The 12,431-nt window shown below is 38.8% G+C and overlaps 1 protein-coding gene across 15 annotated transcripts in view; it reads right to left on the bottom strand.

The window, feature by feature from the left end:
• HERC4 (HECT and RLD domain containing E3 ubiquitin protein ligase 4) overlaps positions 1-12,431 on the bottom strand; it is a 157,261-nt gene that overhangs the window by 18,496 nt on the left and 126,334 nt on the right. The gene's annotated exons all lie outside the window — the stretch shown is intronic.

Genomic DNA, 12,431 nt, shown 5'->3' with positions numbered 1-12,431 from the left:
CACATTTGAAATTTGGAAAACAGAAAAAACATAAGAAAGAAAATGATAAAACCTGTAAACCAATCACTCAGGAATAACGATAAAAAATTTTGTGTGTATTTCTACCTATAATAAGCTCAGAAAAATAATTGTAATACGCTGTATTTAAGATTTTATCTCATTTTCTAATTATAATATGAGTATTATGTCATTAAATGTTCTTCTAAAACATGACTTTTTTTGTTTGTTTTTGTTTTTTTGAGACAGGGTCTCCCTCTGTTGCTCAGGCTGGAGTGCAGTGGTGTGGTCTCCACTCACTGCAGTGTATGCCTCCTGGGTTCAAGTGATTCTCCCTCCTCAGCCTCCTGAGTAAGTGAGATTACAGGCGTGCACCACCACAGCCCGAGTAATTTTTGTATTTTTAGTAGAGATGGGGTTTCACCATATTGGTCAGGCTGATCTCCAACTCCTGACCTCAGGTGATCCCACCTCCCAGAGTGCTGGGATTACAGGCATGAGCCACTGCGTCCGCCCAAAATATGACTTTTTAATGGCTGCATATCGTATCATGAAAGTACAATGAATTGCTAAATTTAGCTGTTTTACTCTAGTTGGATGTTTAGATTACTGAAACATACTTACACTACTGACACACTGAAAATGTTTACTCTTTCCTTCATCTTTATAACAGTAATATGTATTTACAGAGAACTGTGAGCATGATGGCTAAAGAATAAATGTTATAAATTAGACCTGGGCTTCAGCCTGGTTTGGCAGTCTAGCTCTGTGTTTTCAGAGAAGATAAATATAGTATTTATCTCATATGATTGTCGTGAGGATTACATGGGATAATATAGGTTAAACACTTCTGGCACAGTTCTTGAAGCACACATGAAAAGTTTAATAAGCGTCAGTTATTCTACTTAGATAGTAATATTAAAAATAAGATGGGCAACTTTTTGCATATCTTGGTCCATAGTTTGAAATATTTCCTTAGGAGAAATTCTACTTCCTAAGGAAGAATTCATAAGTCAAAAGATAGTCAAGCACATTGCTAATCTGTTTTCCTCTACCCCTGTTCCAGTTTGAACTGCTACAGTTCAGGAAAATGCCCCATTCTTCATGTTTTCATCTGTATATATACTCTATACATACACAAACCCATTTTTGAGTTTAAAATAACAACTTGCTTGAATACACATTTCTATTTGTGACACTGAAAAGCAGAAATATGTGGGTGCTCATGAAATATCTCCTCAGGTACTTGGTCCACTTATCTTTTGGGAGATAGTGTAAATGGTATAAGTCCACAGGAAAAAAAGAGAGTAAGAGATGTTAGTAACATTTCAAAATATGAAAAGTGGACAAATGGCTGGTAACTGAATTGGTGAAGTAGAAAAAACTGAAATAGTAACTTACAGCTAATATGTGTTACAGGCTCAGGAATTTGAAGTACCAATGCCTGCAACTGCAACATCAGAGGTAGCCAGTTAGCTCAGCTATGGTGAACATAAAGACTCTAAAAGGCGGAGGTATTAGAGTGGCGTTGAAACTAGGATACTTGGTTCTTTTGGCGAGCCTGAACCAGAGGCTCTGGAATCTGAGGCAGCTGATAGTCAGGGTGCTTTGCTGAAAACAAAAGGATCAAATGAAGGTCTGTATAGTTAGTGAACAAGGAGAATCCTGGCTTCCTTTCCACAGTCCAAACCACTACTAAAACACAGACATCCAGGGTTACAACCTTTCTTGAAAACCCGAAGGACAAAATAAACAATATATGCTGACATTTGAGGATTCTCCTTTGAAAGGTCCCTACCTAATTATTCTATGGATGGGGCCTGTAGAGTGGAAACAACTTTGCCTTGTGGCTTCGGTGCCAGCAAGGCCACAGTAGAACAGAGCACCAAGTAGATTCCTAAGGTTTCTGACTTCAAGGCCTGGCTCTCAGACAGCATTTCTGGACCCAACTGGAACTGAGTGGACTCTGTGCACTGAAGGAAAGAACATAAGCTTGTCTGGGGTCACCACCTGCTGATTGCAGAGCCCTAGGGTCTTGAGCAAACACAAGCAGTAGCCAGCCAGTGGTTACCATGAGCCCTAGGTGAGACCCAGTGCAGAGCTGGCTTCAGGTCTAACCCAGTACAGTCCCAGTGGTGGTAGCCACAAAGGTGCTGGCATCACCTCTCACCCAGCTCCAGAGAGCTCAGCACAGAGAGACTCTATTTGTTTGGGAAAAAATGAGGAAAGAGATCAAGAGTCTCTGCCTGGTGATCCACAGCATTCTTCTGAATCTTATCCAAGACCAGGCAGTACCTCTTAGTTTACGAGAGACATAGTGCTATTGGGCTTGGGGTGCCTCCTAATGCAGATATGGCTGCAATGACCAAAAACTTAGATCACAACACCCAAGTCCCTCCGAATACCTGGAAAGCCTTCCCAAGAAGGATGAGTACAAACAAAACCAGACTGTGAAGACTACAATAAATACTTAACTTTTCAACGCCCAGACACCAACAAACATCCACAAGCATCACAACCATCCAGGAAAACATGACGTCACCAAATGAATTAAATTAGGCGCCAGTGACCAGTCAATGAGAGACAGAGATATGTGACCTTTCAGTCAGACAGAGAATTCAAAATAGCTCTTCTGGGGAAAAATAAATTCAGGATAACACACAGAAGGTATTCAGAATCCTATCAGATAAGTTTAATAAAGAGATTAAAAAGAATCAAGCAGAAATTCTAGAGTTGAAAAATGCAACTGACATACTGAAAAGTAACACATCAGTGTCTCTCAGCAGTGGAACTGATCAAGAAAAAGAAACAATTAGTGAACCTGAAGACAGACTATTTCAATGTACACAATCAGAGGAGACAAAAGAAAAACCAGTAAAAAAGAATGAAGCACTCTTACAAGATCTAGAGAATCACCTCAAAAGGGCAAATCAAAGAGTTATTGGCCTTAAAGAGGAGGTAGAGAAAGAAATGGGATAAAAACAGTGAACATCTCAAACGTAGGGAAAGATATCAATATTCAAGTACAAGAAAGTTATAGAACACCAAGCAAATTTAGCCCAAATAAGACTACTTCAAGATATTTAATAATCAAACTCCCAAAGGTCAAGGATAAAGCAAGAGAGTTCATTTGGTGAGGTCATGTTTTCCTGAATGGTTGTGATGCTTGTGGATGTTTGTTGGTGTCTGGGCATTGAAGAGGTAAGTATTTATTGGAGTCTTCACAGTCTGGTTTTGTTTGTACTCATCCTTCTTGGGAAGGCTTTCCAGGTATTTGGAGGGACTTGGGTGTTGTGATCTAAGTTTTTGGTCATTGCAGCCATATCTGCATTAGGAGGCAGTAAGAGAAGAGAAACAACAAACACTGGAGCTCACTACATCTGGCAGCAGACTTTTCAGTGGAAACCTTACAGGCCAGGAGAATGGCATGACATATTTAAAGTTGAAGGAAAAAATTTGAATAGTATGTATATCCAGTGAGAATATCCTTCAAACATGAAGGACAAAGATTTTCCCAGGAAAATAAAAGCTGAGGGGTTTACCTGTCCAAGAAGAAAAACTAAATGGAGTTCTTCAGTCTGAAAGTAAAGAACTTTAATGAGCAGTAAGAAATCATGTGAAGGTACAAAACTTACCAGTAATAGTAAATACAAAGAAAAAACACAGAATATTATGACACTGTAATTGTGGTGTGTAAACTTCTTATACCTTGAGCAGAAAGACTAAAACATGTAATAACTACAGCTACAAGACATACAGTGTAGTAAGATAAACAGAAACAAGAAGGTAAAAACCAGAGGAATATTAAAGTCTTTATTAGTTTTCTCTTTGCTTGTTAGTTTGTTTATATAATTGGTGTTATCTTCAGTTTACAATATTGGGTTATAAGCTATTTGTAAGCCTCATGGTACACTCAAATAAAAAAAATACAAAAGATAAAAAAAGAAATCAAAACATACCACCAGAGAAAAATCATTTTCATAAAAAAGAATACAAAAAGGAAAGAGAAGAAAGAGATAAGCAAAAAATAACCAGAACACATTTTAAAATGGCAGGAGTGGCCAGACACTGCTGGCTCCCATAGCACTTAGTGAGGCTGAGGTGGGCAGATCACTTGAGCCCAGAAATTTGAGATCAGCCTGGGCAACATGGTGAAATTCCATCTCTAAAAAAATACAAAAATTCCAGACATGGTGGCATGTGACTATAGTCCTAACTGTTCAGTGGCTGAAGTGGGAGGATCCCTGGAATCCAGGAGAGACTGCAGTGAGCTGTGATCACACCACTGCATTCTAGCCTGTGTGACATGGCTAGAATGCAAGAGTAAAAAAAAAAATGCAAGAATAAGTCCTTATCAATCAATATAAATGGACTAAACACGCCAGTCAAAAGACACAGACTAGGTAAATGGATTAAAAACAAAAAACAAAAAAAACCAAGACCCAATGATCTGCTGCCTACAAGAAACATACTTTGCCTATAAGGACACCTACATTGAAAATAACCCATGCAAATGTTCAAGAAAAGAAAAGATACATATAAAAGAAAATCCAAGATAAAAACTATAAAAGAAGACAAAGAAGGTCATTATATAATGATAAAGGGGTCAATTCAGCAAGAAGATATAACAATTACAAATATAAATATGCATCTAACACTAGAGTGCCCAGATATATGAAGCAAATATTATCAGAGCTAAAGAGACAGAGAGACAGACCCCAATACAATAAGAGCTGGAAACTTCAACACTCCACCTTCAGATCATTCAAACATAAAATCAATGAAGAAACATTGGTCTTAATCTGAACTATAGACCAAATGGACCTAATAGATATTTATAGAACATTTCATCCAGTAGCTGAAGAATATACATTGTTCTCTACAGTACATGAATCATTCTCAAGGATGGACCATATGTTAGGCCACAAAACAAGTCTTGCTTTAAGTCCAAAGACAGAAATAGATTCAAAGTTAAGGTTTGGAAAATAGTTATTCCATGTAAATAGCAACAAAAGAGAGCTAGAGAAACTATACTAAAAACAGACAAAATAGTAATATGCAAAACTGATATGAGACAAAGACAAATATTGATATAACAGGGTCAATTCATCAAGAAGATATAACTATTACAAATAGTTATGAACTTAACAACACAGCTCCAAAATACATAAGGCAAAAACTGACAGAATCAAAGGAAGGCATGCATGAGCCACGGCACCCGACAAATACACCTTCTTTTTAAGTGTACATGGAACATCTTCTAGGATAGACCATATATCAGGTCACGAAACTTCCGACCTAATTTTAAATTTTAAAAAGGCTAAAATCATAAAAACTTATCCTTTCATACCATAATGAAACGAAACTAGAAATAACAAAAGAAAATCTGAAAAATTCACAAATATATGGAAATTAAATAATACACTCTTAAACAACCAAAGGATCAAAGAAGAAATCACAAGGGAAATTAGAAAATACTTAGATGCTAATGAAAACACAGTGTACTACAACTTACAGGATGTGAAATAGCAGTGTTCGGAGGGAAACTAACAGTTGTAAACACTTAAACTAAAAAAAAAAAAAAAAAAAAAAAAAAAGGAATAATCACAAGTCAATAACCTAAGTTTATATCCTAAGGAACTAAGAACAAACTATACCCAAAACTAGCAGATGGAAAAAGCTAAATATTAAAGCACTGACACATGAATTAGGGAATAGAAAAATAATACACAATCCAGAATCTATAAAGAACTCCAGCAAAGTAGCAGGAAAAAAAAAATCCTATCAAAAAGTGGGCTAAGGACATGAATAGACAATTCCCAAAAGGAGATATACAAATGGCAAAAAAAAAAAAAAAGGCCAGGCACAGTGGCTCATACCTGTAATCCCAGTACTTTGGGAGGCTGAGGTGAGTGGATCATGAGAGGTCAGGAGTTTGAGACTAGTCTGGCCAATATGGTGAAACCCTGTCTCTAATAAAATACAAAAAATTAGCTGGGCATAGTGGTGGGCGCCTGTAGTCCCAGCTGCTCGGGAGGCTGAGGCAGGAGAATGGCTTGAACCCGGGAGGCAGAGGTTGCAGTGAGCCAAGATCGTGCCACTGCACTCCAGCCTGGGTGACAGAGCAAGACTCCACCTCAAAAAAAAAAAAAAAAAAAAGAAAAAGAAAAACTGCTCAACATCACTAATGATCAGGGAAATTCAAACCAAAACCACAATGCAATACCACCTTATTCCCGCAGAAATGGCCATAATAAAATAATTAAAAAAAAATACATACTAGTGTGGATGTGATGAAAAGGGAACACTTCTACACTGTTGGTGGGAATGCAAACTAGTACAGCTACTATGGAAAACATTGTGGAGATTCCTTAAAGAACAAAAAGTAGGCCAGGCATGGTGGCTCACGCCTGTAATCACAGCACTATGGGAAGCTGAGGTAGTGAATCATCTAAGGTCAGGAGTTCAAGACCAGCCTGGCCGACATGACGAAACATTGTCTTTACTAAAAATACAAAAATTAGTGAGGCGTGGTAGGTCACACCTATAGTTCTCGCTACTTAGGAGGCTGAGGCACAAGACTGGCTTGATCATGGAAGGCAGAGGTTGCAGTGAGCCAAGACTATGCCAGTGAATTCCAGCTTGGGTGACAGAGAAAGACTCCATTTTGTACCCCCCCCCAAAATAAATAAAAAATTTAAAAAGAACTAAAAGTAGATTTACCATTTGATCCAGCAATCCCACTACTGGGTATTTACCCAGAGGAAAAGAAGTTTTTTTTTTACAAAAAAGATAATTGCACATCCACGTTTATAGCGGCACAATTTGCAAATGCAAAAATAATGGAACCAGCCCAAATGTGCATCAATCAGTAAGTGGATAAAAAAATTTGGTATATATGTATACCATGGAATACTACTCACCCATAAAATGGAACGAAATAATGGCATTTATAGAAACTTGGATGGAACTGGTGACCATTATTCTCAGTGAAATAACTCAGGAATGGGAAACCAAACATTGTATGTTCTCACTCATAAGCGGGAGCGCTAAGCTATGAGGATGCAAGTGCATGAGACACAATGGACTTTGGGGACACGGGAGAAAGGGTGGTAGTGGGTGAGGGATAAAATACTACGCATTGGGTACAGTGTACACTGCTCGGGTGATGGGTACACCAAAATCTCAGAAATCACCACTAAAGAACTTATTCATGTAACCAAACACCACCTGTTTCCCAAAAACCTATTGAAATTAAAAAAAAAAGAAAACTGTTATTTCCCTGCATCATTTTTCCTCTTAACTTCACCTTTAATGAACAATTTATGAGTCCTGTTGTTTAACTTTGCACTTGCAGTTAAGTGTTGGTATTTTAAACAAATTAATGCTGACTTCCAACTTTTTTTTTTTTTTTTTGAGACAAAATCTCACTCTGTCACCCAGGCTGAAGTGCAGTGGCACGATCTCGGCTCACTGCAACCTCTGCCTCCCGGGTTCAAGCAATTCTCCTGCCTCAGCCTCCTAAGTATCTGGGATTACAGGTGCATGCCACAACGCCCAGCTGATATTTTTATTTTTAGTAGAGATGAGGTTTCACCATATTGGCCAGGCTGGTCTTGAACACCTGACCTTGTGATCCACCTGCCTCAGCCTCCCAAAGTGCTGGGATTACAGGGGTGAGCTTCCTCTTTTCCTAGAAGGGCTGCACCCTCTGGATGTATTTCAGTGATTACACCAATTCCTGCATCTATGAAACATTTACTTTTACTTTAAAAAAAGAAAAATAATACACAAAAGCAACAAAGCCAAAAGTTGGTTGTTTTAAAAGTGACAAGCCTTTAGCTAGACTGACCAAGAGAAAAAGAAGATTCAAATGACTAAAATCAGGAATGAAAGTGGGGCCATTACTACTTTACAGAAATAAAATTATAGGAAACATTATGAGCAATTGTATGCCAACAAAATAGATAACCTAGAGGAAATAGACACATTCATAGAAACTGACAAACTAATTGTCCTTTGGTATTCATGGGGGACTGGTTCCAGGACCTGCAGCAAATACCAAAATTCAAGGATACTCAAGTCCCTGATATAAAATGGTATAGAGTATTTGCATATAATGTATCACATCATCTTATATATTTTAAATACTCTCTAAAGTACTTATAATACCAAATACAATGTGTTATGTTAATAGTTGTTATCCTATATTGTATAAGGAATAATGACAAAAAGTCTGTTACATGTTCAGTACAGACGCAATTTTTTTCTGAATATTTTTATCTGTGGTTAGTTGAATCCATAGATATGAAATCCACAGATATGAAGGACCAAGTGAACTCAGCTGACACTACAAAAATACTAGAAAAATCTGAATAAACCCATAACAATTGAAGAGATTAAATCTATAATTAAAAAATCTTCCAACAAAGAAAAGCCAAGGAACAGATTCTACCAAACATTTGAAAGAGAATTAAAACCAATTCCTTTTTTTTTTTTTGAGATGGAGTTTCGCTCTTGTTACCCAGGCTGGAGTGCAATCTCGGCTCACCGCAACCTCCGCCTCCTGGGTTCAGGCAATTCTCCTGCCTCAGCCTCCTGAGTAGCTGGGATTACAGGCACGTGCCACCATGCTCAGCTAATTTTTTGTATTTTTAGTAGGGATGGGGTTTCACCATGTTAACCAGGATGGTCTCGATCTCTTGACCTCGTGATCCACCCGCCTCGGCCTCCCAAAGTGCTGGGATTACAGGCTTGAGCCACCGCACTCGGCCAACACCAATTCTTAAACTCTTCCAGAAGATCAAAGCAGAGGGAGTATTTTCTAAACCATTCTATGAGGCGATCACTATCAAAATATCAAAGCCAGACAAGGAGCTTGCACACATACTCCCCAAACAAAAAAAACAGTAAACAAACAAAAATCCAACCCTACAAACCAATATTCTTTATGAACATAGATGTGAAAATTGTCAACAAAATACTGCACTTCCAGAGTCTGAGGCGGGTGGATCACTTGAGGTCAGGAGTTTGAGACCAGCCTGGCTAACATGGTCAAACTCCGTCTCTACCGAAAATATAAAAAACTAGCCGGGTGTGGTGGGTATGCCTGTAATCCCAGATATTCAGGAGGCCAAGGCAGGAGAATTACTTGAACCCAGGAGGCAGAGTTTGCAGAGAACCAAGATTGTGCCACTGCACTCCAGCCTGGGTGATATAGAGTGAGACTCCATCTCAAAACAAACAAACAAAAACCAAAAAACAAAACAAAGCAAAAAAAAAAAAAAAAAAGGATAACATAAAAGACTATCTCTAATACTCTTTCATGATAAAAATGCTTAACAAACTAGGGAAAGAAGGGAATTGCCTTAACATCATAAAGGGAATTTGGGAAAAGTACACAGGTAACATTTACTATTATGCCTTTTCTGAGATGGTGATCCAGTATGTCTGAGGTTGAGCTTTCGACCAGTGCAGCCTGAAGACTGGATATATACAGGGAGATTTAAGTAAAAACCCTAAAGATGATGGCAGTAAGGTTTCTCATTGATGATGAAAGTTATATACATAATATGGAAAGGAGAAGGCTAGAGTAAATTCTTTCGTGTTTGAATAGAATTAGAAGTATCAGTTTGATTACATGGTCTTCAACATATATAAACAGCTCTAAATATAGATATGTCTATGTATGCATATGTGTATACACACACATAGTTCCTAGTTCTGTCAGCTCAAAGAACCCAGAACTACTGACTCTCTGGAAACATTAAGTACACTTAGCATCCAGAGCCTGATTTCTAAATACCATTTTTCACTTAAAAAAGACAAAGCTCTTATGAAAAAATGGCTAATGCCAGGGCTGGGGTGGGAACGTAAGATGATCCTGGAATGTTTACTGTACCAAATGTAAAGAAATGCTTGAAAAATAATGGAGATATGTCAAGAATACACCAAAGGGTAGAGCCAGCTCTAAGAAGCTCTCACCAGCCAAGTTGAGATATAACTGAAAAGGTCCCACAGAGATTCATGATAAGGCTTGTTACAACTGCCCCTCCCTTGGTCTCAAAACATTCTCTTTGCAAAACTGACTAAAGGGCAGACAGAACACTATGTTTCTAGCAGGACAGGCCCCAAACTCATATGCTCTCTCAAATTCTACCTGTTACACCACTAAAACTTCCCTATTTCTCTATAAAGAGAGCAGTGCCAGGAAGGAGGCTAGGATTTGAGCAGACTGTCCACTTACCTCAGAGGCCCTTAGGACTAACTCCACCATGTCTTCTATGCCTGTTTACTGACCAAATACAAAGCCATGAAACTCCTATGTTATACCTATACCCACATCCATACAGCATTGTGAGATGCATTCAAGTCTGACATAATTTTATGACTGCCCTTGCTCCACCAAACCCTTTCACTGTTTGTCCTGGAACTCACAATCTACCATTTGGAAAACTGCTTCTATCATAAACTCCAATTTTGTTCCCCTTTCTGTCTAAGAAAACAAGACTATCTCCTGAGGACACCATTTCCTCTCAGCTCTCACAAGTGGTGTCACTTTTTTCTTCCAAACCTTCGTATGATTGTGTCTAGAGCTAAGGTAGGTCTCCTTGCTCTTTGGTGCTTCTAGACTTCCATTTGCCATCCTAAAATTTCTGACTCCTCTGAAACACAGGCCAACTGACTATATTCCCTGCTACTGTTCCTTGGGCAGTTGTATAAAAAACCTTCCACAATTCCTTCATTCACAAACTTTGGCACTATCTTAGGTTTTCTTTCTCTACCTTATTTCTGTCATTGTTTTTGGCAACTTCAATATCCAGACCAAAAATGCATATAACACATTAGCCTCTCAGTTCCTGGTCCTGTCTGTTTCCAACAATCTTGTTCTTCACCGCACCTCAACGTCCATTCCCATGGTTATATCTTACATTCAACTACAATACTCCATTACTCAATTTCAAGCATTCTGTAACTAACCAACACCTCTGACTTCTTATCTCAGTCTCTCAATACAATTCCATCATCAACTACAATCTGTTTATCTATTTGTCCAAACCAAGCTCACACAAAGCTGAAATTCCATAATCCCTCACTATAATAACTCCCTTGCCCTTTACTCCCTTCTGTGTTACACTCACCTGCTAACACCAAAACATGGTTAAAATCAACTGTTGGTCTTGTCCTTACCTCTACGCAAATAGCTAAACGTGACTAAAGAGAAAAAACACAACCGTGCCAACTGGTCTCCTATTAAATTTATTAACGTAAATTTCAAGTGGGCCTTCAATGCTGCCAGTCTAATCTTGTATTTATATACATGATCAATGTATTTTTTCATTTCTCAAAGTGATAACTTCACAACTCCTCCCATCTCCAAGTCCCCAGAATTTTAACTTTCTTTCTTGCACTGCTAATAAACCTGCAACTTATTTCACTATAAAAAACAGAAATAATTTCAAGCAAACTTTCACAACCTCCTACCATCAACTATATCAAGTGATTTGCATTTACATATGTATGTACTTGGCTTTCCCTCCTGTATTAGGTCGTTCTTGCATTGCTATAAAGAAATTCCTAAGACTGTGGAATTTATAAAGAAAAGAGGTTTGACTGGCTCACAGTTCTGCAGGCTATACAGAAAGCATGGCACTACCATCTACTTGGCTTCTGGGGAAGCCCCAGGGAGATTTTACTCACATGAGTAAGGTGGGAGCTTACACATCACATGACCAGAGCAGAAGCAAGAGAGTGAGGTTGGGAGAGAGGTGCCATACCTCTGTTTTTTGAGATGGAATCTCGCTCTGTTGCCCAGGCTGGAGTGCAATGGTGCGATCTCGGCTCACTGCAACCTTTGCCTCCCGGGTTCAAGAGATTCTCCTGCCTCAGCCTCCGATGTAGCTGAGATTACAGGCGTGCATCACCATGCCCAGCTAATTTTTATATTTTTAGTAGAGACATGGTTTCATCATATTGGTCAGGCTGCTCTCCATCTCCTGACCTCGTAATCGACCCACCTCAGCCTCCCAAAGTGCTGGGATTACAGGCTTGAGCCATCGTGCCTGGCCAGTGCCATACACTTTTAAACAATCAGATTTTATGAAAACTGACTCACTACTGAGAGGACAGACCAAGCCATGAGGGATGTGCCCCCAGGACCCAAACACCTCCAACCAGGCGCCACCTCCAACACTGGGGATTACATCTCAACATGAGATCTGGAGGGGATATCCAAACTATATCACCTCCTGATATGGATCTATGTGTCCACAATAAATCCTCTGACAAGTACACTAAACCCCATCCTGTCTTCACAACTTAAGGACCCTACTCCTGCAACTGCTATCCCCTCTTTCATTACTGATTTTTCATTTTCTGAGTAATTAATCACATCACACTCCAATTTCTCATCTAAAATAAGATACCCTTACTTG

Source organism: Callithrix jacchus, chromosome 12, assembly GCF_049354715.1.
Source record: "Callithrix jacchus isolate 240 chromosome 12, calJac240_pri, whole genome shotgun sequence".
NCBI lineage: Eukaryota > Metazoa > Chordata > Mammalia > Primates > Cebidae > Callithrix > Callithrix jacchus.
Note: the sequence above shows the minus strand (reverse complement) of the source record. Positions and strands in the feature narration are given on the sequence as shown.